The sequence below is a fragment of the Lonchura striata genome, chromosome 10 (genome assembly GCF_050655825.1).
Source record: "Lonchura striata isolate lonStrDom1 chromosome 10, ASM5065582v1, whole genome shotgun sequence".
NCBI classification, from domain to species: Eukaryota; Metazoa; Chordata; class Aves; order Passeriformes; family Estrildidae; genus Lonchura; species Lonchura striata.
The window spans coordinates 21,227,448-21,234,200 of record NC_140712.1 but is presented as its reverse complement, the minus strand read 5'-3'; positions in this window follow the sequence as shown (position 1 = coordinate 21,234,200).

The window sequence follows — 6,753 nt, the reverse complement described above, 5'->3', positions numbered from 1 at the left end:
AGCACACTGCAGTGAGAAATGCCTCCCAATTTTGAGGTGATCATTAAAGCTGAGCGTTCACCAGACAGATTCTCTTACAGGCAGAGCCCAGACAAAACTGCCCCAAGTGCCACCATCAGTGCCTTGCCACAGTGCTGGCTCTGTCAGGAGGGGACTGAATTTAAAATTCAGCCCATGCACTTTCCATTCCAGAGTTTTGTGGGCTGCACAAGAAGGGTTATTGATAGTTTATCCAAATGTTTTTTGACAGACCCTTTCACACATCCCTCCTAGGTGGCACAGCATGCAGGGCTGCCTTTTATCACTGTTGGCTGGATGTTACCCAAGGTGGCTGTTCTGCCCTTGTTCATCACAAAATGATCCATAAAGCAAATTGGGATATCTAAATGCACCAGGCTGTTCACAGATCCCTCAGCAATTATTCTGGAGTGTTGCATGTAGAACTGTTTGCCAGAGGTGGAAAGCAAATTGTACAAAATCTGCTCTCTGCAAGTAATGCCTGTCTCAGTCTACTCTCATTTGCTCAAGGAGAAGGATGCTCTTGGCAAGCCCTTCAGTACTAGGCAGAAGACGTATTTGGACCTGAAATACTAAGTGCAGCCCATCATGGATGGTCCAAATTGGACTAAAGGACAAAATAATCTCTTTCAGCCTTACTGTTTGCACATTCACCAGGCTTTGGCAGCCAGCACAAGGGCTCCTGGGCTGGAGCTCCTTTGGCCACTGGTTATTATTCAGTGGTGGGGATATGCTGAACCCCCTGTCACTGGCTGATGATTTAGGGCTTGGATATTGAGCTGACATCTTCTTTTTCCTTCTGACACTGTGGAATTGTCCCAATGACCAGCTAGCTTTCTGCAGACCACAGCCAAGAAATACTTGTCCCACATGAGACCTACAGGTTGCAGTCTGGGAATGGGGGATTAGGGCTCTGAATGCCAACCCAGATGCATAGATGTGCATACAGATACATTTACAGTGCATGGCTCTGTGGGATGTATGTTTTTGTGCATACATTGCATGTAGAGGTGGTTATTTGGTACGTGGCTCCTGAGTAATGTGGGTGCTGATGATCTCTCTGTGTCTGTGCCTGCACACGTGGGCACAGTGAATTCTCTCTCTTTGTGCCTGTCTGTGTGAAATTTGGACCTCTGCTTTCCAGTGAAACATTACCAGATCATTCCTTTGCTGAACTGGTTGATCTGATTAGAGGTGGCTTAAAAAAGGAAAGTGAAGTGAACAGGTGGCAGACATAAATACACAGCTGTGCATTATTGCTGATTTTATTGCTACTTTATAATGCTGTCCACCATTATTTTACAACAATTTTCTCTACTGGTGACATTGCTGTAAATCTCACTGTGAAATGGTCCTAAATGTGCAATGAATTCTATTAAGCAAGGTGAAGAAACTTGGAGAATCCCTCTTTTGTGATGAAAAGAGAGACAGGGAGAGAGATGCTGCTGGGGGAACAGCAGAAAGCCACGGGGAAAGAATTAGGGGAGCAAAAGGCTTGTTACATAAGGAGGCTAAATCTCCTCGTGTGGTGCTGTAAGAGGGATAAAGCAATGGCTCGTCAGACCCACTAGATGGAGATGGAAAGAAGCATTTTCTCCACGATGATATTCCTGCAGCTGCCTGCTTGTACTTTGCTGGCATATTCAATGCCTTTCACTTACAGTATCTTAAACCTGTCCTTAAAGCAATTACAGGATTTCTCCAGAGTCATATTTGGCATGTGCAGGCTATATCCAGGCTTTTAGCACTGGCTAATTTGCCTGGCCTAATTTTGTATATGTTCCCATTTATATTCATGGTCACTATCTATTGTAGTTACAGGCTTTTTCATATAAAAGGCACCTCATTCTTTTCTTAATTTTATTGAGAATTAATACAGCTTCTTGTATGTCAGCAAGATGAGGCTAGAGAATTGGAAATATTTTTCCTTCTGAAAATCAATTTCTCATTGGCTCTATCAGGCTTTAACTCTGGTTACATTTTTTTTCTTTAATGCCTACAAAGTCTTTTGGGGTTGAGTCCTCTGCCTTGGACTGTGTGAAATATAGAATTCCTTCTCCTTTGAGAAGTTCAGAACCCTTGCTTGCCCCTAAGTCCAATGGAAACCTTAAAAATGTCCTGCCATGAAAAATGTCAGAGTCTTTGAAATGCTTTCTTGGTGATACATTCACCTGCTTCTTCTGAAAGGTCATTTTTATCACAAAGTGAAGCCAAAAGTTTAGAAAGTGTCTCAAACACAAAAATGTTGGGATTGAGGGAAAAACAACCAGAACTTCTGGAAGGAAATATCTCTGAGATGAAAGGCCATGGGATGCCCAGGGATGGTCTGTGCCACGTGGCTGCACTATGGCCACTCCTGGAGGCTCTCAGCTCCTGCATGCTCCTGCTTTTTCAGCCTTCCCACAGAGGCCCTGGAAGCCCAGCTTTGCTAGCAAAGCCTGAGGAGAGCAGGATTCCCATACAGCAGTGCTGGTGAAATCCATGCCCATGGACCCACTGTGATGTGTTGGAAGTTTACAGGAAATTTCAGCTAAGGAGGATCTTCCACTGACATGGTGTGTTGCCTGAAAATGTCTGACCAATTGCTTTGGGCGACAATTTAATGAAAACCAGAAAGTCAGGAAGTATCTTCTGTGCTGGGAGCTGACTGTCCTTGACTGTCCTCATCATGCTCTGGAGGTGGAACAGCGTTTGCTGTATTTTCAGAGAATCTCTTTATTGAGGTTTAGCTAACAGAGCTGTCTGTGTGACCAGGGCAGGCTGAGAGCCCACAGTTCAGCAGCTGGGGCCATCCACTGATGGATGGAGAAGCACAGAGCTGCTGCTGTTCATTCATCCTTGACTCCACGACCATCTCTCCAGCACTGGCCTGGCTCACTGACCCCTTCAGCTGGGCTTTAACCTGAATTCCTGCACTGTGCCTGCTCTGTTGCTTGTAAACACTCTGATATTGAGCAGAAAGCACGTTTGAACATGGCCATGACTGTTGCCCAGCTCCATCAACATCAGCCCACAGGGCTGTGCTCGAGCCCCTGAGGTTGTGAATCTCCCACCTGAAATATTTGCTCCAACCTCTTGCAACCCCCAAAGGACTGGCAGCTCCAGAGCAGCACTTTTTCTTTCAGTCTTTGCTTTCCTTGCCCCCAGCTGTCTCTGACTGTGTGGGCAGAGATGTGTGCTCAGGTTTCTGTACCCTCTGTTTGGGACTGTGTGTCCCAGGGCTTGATGTGCTGCACACCTGCAGCTCCCAGGCTTTGCAGGGCAGAACCTAAGACACTTGCTAAGCTGTTTATTCAGTGTTTCTGTCACTGTTCATTCCTCAAAAGAGTGAGATCAGGACCCACTTCAGCAGACCCTTCTCTCTCCACAACCACCTCCATCAATCGCTTCTGAGCCTGACAAATCTCAGCAGTGGGAATGGGACTTGTAATATTTGGGGCTGCTCTTGCAGAGGAGCTTTCCCACACACAGGCTTTGTCTCCCATACGAGATTTGCACGATTTTTTTAGGAGGTGATGATATACAGGATGCCAAAGTAAATGCACTAATGGTCTGCTGTGGGCTTCAATGCTTGGACCCCACAAGGGAGAGAAGCAGTGCAAGTGTCACTCTTCTAGCAGGGACTTTTGTCACTCTTGGGTGGGGGTTTTGTCCTGACCATGATCAGGACACATCCGTTAGAATAAAATGGGTTTTCATTAGGTGGAGTTGCCTGTAGGCTTGAGTGGATGCTGAGCTGTGGGGAGGGCAGGTAGCACTGCTGAGTGACCAGCACTTTGTCACACTGTCTCATTGGCTCCAGCCCCAGGCAATTGCCCTGGTCACTTGTCCCTAAAACTGCCTGGGAGGCTCTCTGCAGTTAGCAATCTTTTTTAATCCCCAGAGAGATTATTTACTCTCATACTTCAGCTCTCACAGCTGAGCCTGTGCCTGGCCTTCATTCCAGAGCTGCCCAAGGGCTCTGTGTAACAGCTGCCTCCTTGGAGGTGAATTTTCAGCTGTGCCAGAAGAGACTTGCAAAGAAGTTTGTGTTGTACTTAGTCATGCTGCTTGGTTCCAGCAGTGTTATTTGTCCCACAAGACCACAATTGCAAAAATCACTTACAAATGTATAAAAGCCCCCAAACCACTAAGCACCAGGTAGAAACACTCTCTTACAAGCTACTGATTGCTCCAAGGGTCTCTCTGGTATTGAAAACCCACCATTTGTTGGCCTGTTGGAACCAAATTCACAAACTACATCTCTCAGGTGGCCAGGGGAGTTTGTTTCCAAATCTAAGTGCTGTCACCAAGTGTATGTTAGAGTAGTGGAAAATAGGTATTTGTTTAAAGGGGGATTACTCTTCCCCACTCAGAAATATGTAGTGTTTTTCAAACTGATTGCAGCTCTGTTTCTTTCTCAGGAGAGGACAAGTGTGTTTTCTGGTTATAAGCTGAAGTGGAAGGAAATTGCTGTAACAGTTTTTTGATGGCATTTGAATGATATCTTTAGAAAGCCCCCGGACTGGTGGCAAATATGTCCTTGCAAAGGATGGTCAGGGTTCACTAGCTCTGCAAAATCCTGCTTTCCTACTGGGAACTTCAGCCACTGAATGGCATGGGGGACAGGCCAGGGGCTCTACACATCAGCTGTTTTCTCTGTGATAGGTGTGGGTACTTTTAATTACAGAAATTAAGTTTGCATAACAGGTGCAGGGTAGCAAAGGTGGATTGCTCAGTTTATTTTATCTGTGTGATGTCATGGACGAAACTAATCCTTCTGAACTCCAGATTCTTGTGAACTATTATTTTATGTATTTTATTTCTCTGCTAGAAATGACTGGGAACATTCTTGGTCCCAGCACAGCAAAGCAGCGAAGGGGGACAGGGAAAGGGATGATCAGACAGGATTAGGAGGAGGAGTCACCTTGTGATGAGAGCAGACCCAGAAAATTTCTCCTGTGTTTAAATAAGTGGAAGTACTCCAATGGAAAGAGTTTGAGATGGCTGGCATTATGTACAGGAAGAAGTTGGAGGGTGGAAAATATCTTATTGAGGGCATGGAGAGAAGGGGAATAATCTGTCCTCTGTGAGGAAATTACTGGGGAGTCGTGTTTGGTGGCCTCTGCCAAAGGAAAGGCTTTGAAATGGAAATCTGCAGATCAGCCTGACCTCCCAAAGTGGCACAAGCAGCATTTTGGTCCCTTTCCTGTGTGGTGGCAGCTCTGTGTGCTGGGGGAGCACAACCCTGGCCATCTCCAGTACCCCCACGCACGACAGACATGGGTAACGTGTCTATTGAAGGATCTGTCTTTTGCATGTTGTACACCCATGTATCTATTTCAGGGTAGAGCAGCTTCATTTAAACTGCCTGGGAAGATTAAATTATGTTATTCTCTTACCATGACAAGAGGGTGACAGAGTCCTGTTTCTCTGCAGAGTGGGACACAGCCAAGCGGAACTGGGAACGTGTTCCTCTCCCGGCCGGGGAGAGCCATCGATCCCAGAGCCCTGCAGGGCATGAGGAGGGGGAGAAAGCAGGGATTAATTTCAGCATCCTGATGTAAAACACGAGCATCCCCTCCTTGAGCTAAATCACAAAGAAGGGTTCTGAGCCTGTCAGGTGTCACAGCACAGGCAGAGCAGGGGACTCCGTGGTGCTGAGGGGGGTGGAGGAGCAGCAGAGCAGCAGCTTTGGGTTTTTTAATCTTTGTTTTGTTGTCAGCTTCTGGCCTCACAGCAAATAAATGCAGCTATGCATAAATAGTCCATCTTATTTTCCAGATGGGAGCAATAACAGTCCCTTGTTTGAGGATTAGCTGAGGGAACTAACAGAATTTTGCTTCTCCCTGTTTTTTGGCAGACTTGCATTGCTAAATTTTGATTTTGATGAAAGTCTTGCAAAGATCATCTCTGTGCCTCCTTTTCTTGTTATCAAACCATCTTTTCCCTACCTTACAGGAATGTTTGACAGTTCATGCATGGAAGACTGTGAGATGCTCAGGTTTGGGGGTAATTTATACAGGTGACTTAGACACACCTTTCAATTTCCCCCAGGGATGATCACTCCGGCACTGCCTTGGGCAGCCTGTTCCAATGCTTGACATCTTTTGGTGATGAAAATTTTCCAAATATCCAATCTAAACCTTCCCTGGCACAACCTGAGGCCACTTCTTCTTCCATCCCTCTTTACCTGGGAGAAGAGGCCAATCCCCATCTGGCTGCAATCTTCTTCAGGGAGTTGTAGAGGGTGGTAAGGTCTTCCCTGAGCCTCTTTTTCTCAAGTCTAAACAAACCCTGCCCCATCTCTTTACTCTCCTCTGGACACCCTCCAGCACCCCAATGCCTTCCTTGCAATGAGGGCCCTAAAACTGAGCACAGGATTCCTGGGCTGTTTCCTCTATGCTCTGCTGTATTTTCAGCTGTCTGCTAAGTTAGTAACAAGTCTCCAGCTCCTCCTGCCCATGCTGCCTGCACTGGGCAGATTGATCTCATCATCTTCATCTAGGCTATTGATCTTTTCACCTTTTTGGTGGGTAGAAATGTTTAATTCCTCTGTGACCATTCTCAGGCAGGTCTGTGGTTTCTAACACATCAATAACCCCTGTGTCTTTGCTGCCACTGTTACCAAAGCTCTGGGAGAAATTCATATTTGGCTTGAAAATCTGTCTGTTCTCCTCAGTTTTGGCAGGACCTTTAAGCCTTTCAAGCTTTGCTCTAACAACATAACAAAGTCTTTCCAGTGCAAGTTTTCAC